General features: G+C 47.5%; 1 pseudogene; it reads right to left on the minus strand.

The window, feature by feature from the left end:
- Nucleotides 1-1,250: 1,250 nt before the first annotated feature.
- LOC105534382 lies at nt 1,251-5,629 on the minus strand (annotated as a pseudogene).
- Nucleotides 5,630-7,106: the final 1,477 nt, after the last annotated feature.

A 7,106-nucleotide genomic window follows, 5' to 3' on the forward strand; every position in this document is an offset into this window, starting at 1 on the left:
CAGACGACCTGAAGCAACTGAAGATCCACAAAAGAAGTGAAAATAGCCTTAACTGATGACATTCCACCATCGTGATTTGTTCCTGCCCCACCCTAACTGATACGATATATTCTCCCCCGCCTTTAAGAAGGTACTTTGTAATATTCTCTCCCCGCCCTTGAGAAGGTACTTGGTTCGCCTATCCCAAACCTGTAAGAACTAATGATAATCCCACCACCCTTTGCTGACTCTCTTTTCGGACTCAGCCCGCCTGCACCCAGGTGAAACCAACAGCCTTGTTGCTCACACAAAGTCTGTTTGCTGGTCTCCTCACACAGACGCGTGTGACACACAACGTTTGTCAGCAGCACAACAAACAGGAAACGCCAACTCTTTTGACAGCAAAGGGTTAAGTCAACTGATTGTATTTTTTCTGTCAAGAGCCAGAGAAATACTTGATGTTCTAGTTGTGTTTCTGTAATAGTTAATAAATGACATGACAAAAACCTGACTATATAAATCTATTAGTCTAACTACGTATTTGTAACTTTCATAGTAGTCCAGCCATTTTGTTACTTTCCCGCCTTGTGCTCTTAAAGCCAGCCTTGCAGATCTGCCCAGAAAACCAGCCTCACGTTTTTTTCCTTTAGAATAGCCTTCCCCATTCCTCAAAATGGAATTGAGGAAATCAGCATTCCTTAGTAGATTCCTGGCTTCAGTTTTTATCCACGACTGGGAAAGGAGCGACCTGCAAGGATGCTTTACACACCCTTTGGCGTGACCTGAAGGCAAAGCTGCACCCACACTGGAGTGCCGTTGTCTCAAACTCACTCCCTCAGGGCAGGCATATCCAGGAAGTGCTAAGACACTTAAAAGTTCCTAGTGTTTCTGAGACCCACAATTACTTACGATTTGTGTAGTGAATTCTAAAAATTGAAAACACTAAAAAAGGCATTATTTTAGCCTGTCTTTAGTTAACCCATTCAAAATCCAAACATACAAAATGGTTTATTTGAATTCAGAACTGCCCCTGTTACTAAGAAGTCTGTTTTAAAGAAACAGTACCAAAAGAAAAGTTCTAACCCAAAACAACTAAAATCGTTTTCCACTAAATACTGACACAAACATGTAGCAAAGAGTCTAAAAAGTTATTCATTTAAATATATACAAACTCTTTGAAACTCAAATACTGTTTTAATTAATACTTATTGAGGATATATATGATGAGGTGAAGAAGGAAGGTATGTTGAAAGAGAATATATTGCAACAGCCTACACAGTACTGTTAACTCTATTATATTGCAAACTTTTTGTAACAAAAATGTCTTTTTTATTCCAATGTGGACAGGGATTTTCCTCATGGAGCATCTGTGGCTGTTTCTCGGCTGAGCTCATCCTTTTGGATTGATGAATCCAAAAAATACTCACATGCGTGTGTTCACATGTGAGTATTTAAGGCAGCTTCAGTTTCAAAAGTTTTTGTGCACACTTTGCATTTCTGTCTGACACGGCGCCATTGGGGGATTCATCCTCGTGGCTGGGTTTGTTCTCCTGTTGGTTATCGTCCCCAGCCCCATTTTGCTTGGACCTGGCTGAGGTTCCTTTAACCTGTGTACGATGAAGAGGTGCCTGGACAGAGAGACGTGAGACGTGTAGTAGAGGCCACACTCCCGGCACTGGTAGGAAGAACCATCCGATTTGTGCTGAGGGATGTGTTCGTGGAACTGCAGCAGGTTTTCGGTGGTGAAGCCACACACGACACACCTGTGAACCTGCAAAACATTGATTTTCAGCTTTTTCAGTGGTTGAGTGATGGCTCCTCGGGGAGGCCTGAACTCCAGAACTGGTTCTTCCAACTTCCGCTTGGGACGGGGGACCTCGGTGTCTTCTTTTATTTCTGCTTCCTCCTCATTGGTGGCGTGTCATTTCTTTCAGGGCAGGGTCCTTAATGCCGTGCACCAGCTGGACATGCTTCTCCAACATCAATCATTTGGTAAAGGTACTTCTGGAGTCTGGGCAGTGTGAGCAGGCGTACACTTCCCTGATGACTCTGTGTTTGATCCGGTTGTGCCGGCGCAGGCTGTGGGACGAGCTGAAAGGCTTGTCACACTGGCGGCAGGGGTGTTTCTTCACTTGCTTCCCGTGCTCCTTCCTTGCGTGAGATATGTACACATCTCTCTGCATGAACAGGCAGTCACACTCCCAATACGTCCACCCAGGCCTGGACACTTTCTTGGTTTCCATTGATTTTTTTTCACAGGAGATGGAGATTTCTTTTCCAATTTCTCTTTCCCATACATGGATTTGGTGTCCTCTTTGTTCTGATTTGCTGAATTTTGAGTTGCAGGCTTAATGCTCAAAGGCAAGTTTATACCCAAGTTTGGAGGCCCTTCAATACTTTTCAATGTTCCGTGCGCAGACTTGATATGGTCCATCATAAGTTGCCTCTGTGCATATAAAAGAGAACAGTCTGGACACTTGAAAACAGACACCTTCTGGTTTTCAATGTGTTGGTCAAAGTGGTGATACAGCAAGGTTTGCAGGGTTAACACGGTGTCGCACATGGAACACTTCCATATTATTTTTGGTTCTTCTATCTTGATGCCAGGATGCTGTGTGTAGGTGTGGGAATGTGTGCTTGGGGCAGACTTAAACGCCATTGGACAAATAGGACACTTATCGAAGACTTCACAGCGAGAACCTTGAATGTGAGACTTCAGAGCAGCCCCATCAGAGTACACAACATTGCAATGCACACATCGAAAACCAACGCTTCTCGTGTAGTGCAGACAGTTCTTGGTGACGTGGGTCTGGAAGTGCACAGACCTGCTGATGGCCCTGCACTCAGGGCAAGTGTAGGGAGATTTGTGCTGATGGATTCTTCGGTGTGATGCGTAACTGCACTGGTTAGGAAGCAGCATCTGGCAGATGGTGCAAGTCTTTTGTCCACTCGTATCTGCAGCCTGCTGGAAATGTGTAGCCAGTGACGTCTCGTCCGGGAAGACTTCATTACACTCCAAACGTTTTAGACTATGTCACACAGTTTGGAGGGGTCTTCATCTAGGGGCATGGCTGCGATGATGGGAGTGCTTGAAGGAGCCAATATGACTGTCCCAGTTATGCCAGACTGAATTTTTGCGACAGTGTGTGTGCTGGCTCCCACAGGGCTCTGAAGAGTGGAAGTTGAAGTGGAAGTATTGCTTGATGGAGAAACTGTCATTTGATCTGCTGGGACTGGCTTTAAAATTAAGTGAGAGCATTGCATTACCACCCCTTTCTCCTTATGCCCACGGGCATAGGAAAGGAGGCTGCATTTGTTGTAAAAAATGAGGTTCTTTGTACAATGGTTGCACGTTACTTTGATGCACACGATCCATCTGTCGCAGCTCTGGGTCAGACTCTTTTCTTTTCTTTTCTTTTCTTTTTTTTGAGACAGAGTCTTGCCTTGTCACCCGGGCTGGAGTGCAGTGGCGGGATCTCGGCTCACTGCAAGCTCTGCCTCCCGGGTTCATGCCATTCTCCTGCCTCAGCCTCCCGAGTAGCTGGGACTACAGGAGCCTGCCATCACGCCCGGCTAAATTTTTGTGTGTATATATAGATATATATATATATTTTTTTTTAGTAGAGATGGGTTTCACCATGTTAACCAGGATGATCTCAATCTCCTGACCTCATGATCCACCTGCCTTGGTCTCCCAAAGTGCTGGTGAACAGGAGTCCCCACACTCCAAGCACTTGCACCCATGCATCGGTAACATGATCCCTGCATTGGCAGGAGGACTGAGGTTTGGGATGTAAACAGGGACTGGATTGACACTGCTTGGCACCTTGTTGAAAGCTTCCACCACAGAATTCTGCAAGGACGACACCACCTGGACTTGAGACATCTTTTGGGGAGGGGTTTTCGAGGTTGCTGCATTGATTATTACCTGTTTTATTTGTTGCTGAGGTTTGGTTAGCACTAGGCAGAGTTCAGAGGTGGCCTGGGCACCCTGAGGCAAAAGGTTAAGGTTGGCAAGGTGCACAATCTTTGGCAGGAGTTTGGCGTTGGCCAGGCTGGATGCTGGCACCACGACAATTTGCTGCTGGATGGCATTGTTGGCTTTAATGATGGCACTGATGGCACTCTGGACAGAGGCAGCAGATATGAGTGTGGCTTTCACCATGGTGTTGTTAGTAAGCTTCAAATTAATGACTTGGGATCCTGTTGTCTTCACAGAAGACACTGGGAGGAAAGTAGTAGCCACAGGCTTGATTGTGACCTGTTTTGGGGGTGAGCTCTGCAGGGGAAACTGCATTGGTTATGACCACGGACTGAGGAGGTGCCTTGGGGAGAGAGGAAAGGATGGCGGCTGATGCTGGAGATGACAGAAGGGATGTCACAGAGGCCATCACGGATGCTGTCTGCTCGGAAGGTTTCTTCCTAGAGTCAAGATCCACTTCTGGCAATACCCTGGTCACTGTTCTCTTGATTACTGCAGAAGATGTCTTAATGGTTTTTATGCGGACTTTGGGGATTGCTGGTGTGGACCCTGCGGGAGAGGACGGGGATCCCTTGCTGCTGTTCTCCCTTGAGATGCTTCTGGGACTATTCGGTGGCTTTGGGGATGGTGTTTTGGTCCCGTCGATCAGATTCTGGGATTCAGGAGACTTGTTGGCGGCTCTCGGACTGTCGTTTACTTCTTTTGGTAATGGGGAAGATTCCCTGGAATTGGCCACTGGTTCTTTGCAAGAGTCTGAAGCCGCCTTTTTAGCACTGAGAGCCGCGATAGCAGCAATACAGGATGAGAGCTTGGAGGATGACTTTGTCTTTGTGGTGCAATGCCGTGGAGGCCGGTGTCCTTCTTCTCGGAGCTCGGCTTCCCAGCCAGGACTCTGTTTTCCAGCACCTTGTCAGAGTTTTCCTTCAACTTATCCTCTGCTTTTCTGACTTTAAAAGGTTCATAAACACTCGGGTTTATAGAATTGGCTTTGGCTTCTCTCTTAACAATTTTGTTTTTCTCTATATTGCCTGACGTAGAGAGTCCAGTTTTGCTGGAGTTTTCCCCTCCGAGTGCCTTCAGCTTATCGCAGTCCTGCTGGGGAGCCGACCCGTCAACACGTTCGGCCTGAAGCTTGATCGCACGTCCTCCTTGTCAGGGGGTTCATCCACCTCCATCTTCTCATCGTCATCAAACTCTTCAGCACTGGAGATCGGGCTAAACTGGCTGAACGTCGCGTCTTTCAGAGTCACCTGGGAGGCAGGCATGTCTTCTTTCAAGGACTTCGCTCCATCTTTACCGTAACTGTAAAGAGAGGACGCTGTGAGAAACCCATTATGTCGGCCATTGCTGGTGGTTGTAACTGTCTTTCTCCCGCCCTCCGAGGAGTCCACATTCCTAACATTCTTGAAGATCATGCTGACATCCACGTTGGAAAATGATGGTGTGTGGGAGTCATCCTCTCTGTGAGCATTCTGCTTCATGTGGCTTTCGTGGTCATCGTGTCCATTCTCAATAGCTGCTTTAGGATCAGCCATATCTGGGATGTCAAATGCTGCCAGGGGGTCATCAAAGTCTGGGGTCTTTACATCCCCCATGGTCATGAATTTGAGGAGATGTTCTTGTGAACCTTGACCTTTTGGAAAGACTTTAGGTTACTGTCACACGGCTGCATTCTCAGCAAACGGGAAAGGGTTAAAAGCAGCCCCAGTCAGCAGGCCTTTTGGCCTTCATAATAGTCAGAAGCATCCCCAACACCCTTTAGTAGCTTCTAAAAGAAAAAGCACAAAACAGATCATACCCCCTTCCCGGGGTTGGCCTTCGCGGCAGTCAAGCCTGGGCGTTTGGGCCGCAGCTGGGATGACCTTTGTTCAGTGTAGCGCTGCCCATGGCTGCTGCTGTGGCTACTGCTGCTGTCGACGAAGCGGCGGTGGCGGCAGCGGCGGCGGGGGCTTCCATGTGACAGGCCTGTCATCTGCGACCCCACTGCCGGGGTCTGTGTGTGCGTGTGCGGTGGAGCGGCCTCGCCGCTGCCTCCCAAACCAATGCATTTCTTAAATGTATTTGACTGATGTCTCCTGCCTCCCTAAAATCTATAAAACCAAGCTGTACCCCGACCGCCTCGGGCACATGTTCTCAGGACCTCCTGGGGGCTGTGTCACGGGCCATGGTCACTCATATTTGGCTCAGAATAAATCTCTTCAAATACTTTACAGAGTTTGACTCTTTTTGGTCTTCAGTGCATGCGTTCTCTAGAGGATGTCGGGGCAGAGCCCAGTGACAGGTGTGGGGCTCAGAGGCTGAGCTGCCTTTTCCTCCCTCTGCTGGGCAACAAGGAGCCCTAAAGCATGCTGGCTCATGTGAGTGACTGCCTCATGAATATTGAATTTATTCTCTCCTCCATGTGGCCACAATCCCCACGGGGACTTTTCTCAGGTGAGGAGGCCCTGAGAGCTGCGTATCTCCTCTTGATCTACAGCACAACACAGCTTTCTATAGAAATGCTTCGGGAAGGGAAGAACTGGGCTCAACTGGTATCTTCTCCATGGTGTAAACTGCCTACTTCAAAAAATAATAAACATATTTCCCTCCCCACTTCCACCCCAGCTGTGCCTCTGCACACTAATAGAAGTTCACAACAAAGTTGTTAGTTCCCTTCTTGGTCTTTGGAAGATTTTGAGGCAGCCTCTCAGAAAACAAGACAATAAAATAATTGTTGTAATAAAACCTGTATGCGCTTCAGGAGACTTAACAGAATGTCTGGCAGGAATAATTGCTTTTCTGAAAATATAATTATTTTTTCAGCTCACCGCCATGGTTACTTCTCTTCCCAAGTTCCAAGAAGCCTGGTAACTCCTCCGCACGCTAAGAAGTACAAAGGAAATAAGGTCAGGGGCATCCAAGCAGACCCTGTGAACAGCAAGAGCCCATACTACGCTGAGGGGGCTGTTACTGCTATTGCTGGTCACATAGAGGTGTTGTGTTCAGGCCGCACCCACGTGGGGGTGCCTAACTCCAGTAAACTCATTTTGGTCTAAAACAACCATAATTTTATATTCCTCATGACCATGGGAAGCCAGTGTTCACTCCTGGTATGGAAAAATCAGCTGACTCCTACTGCTTGGGTTAGTCGGTTGGTTTCTGCTTG

The sequence above is a fragment of the Mandrillus leucophaeus genome, unplaced genomic scaffold (genome assembly GCF_000951045.1).
Source record: "Mandrillus leucophaeus isolate KB7577 unplaced genomic scaffold, Mleu.le_1.0 Scaffold134, whole genome shotgun sequence".
NCBI lineage: Eukaryota > Metazoa > Chordata > Mammalia > Primates > Cercopithecidae > Mandrillus > Mandrillus leucophaeus.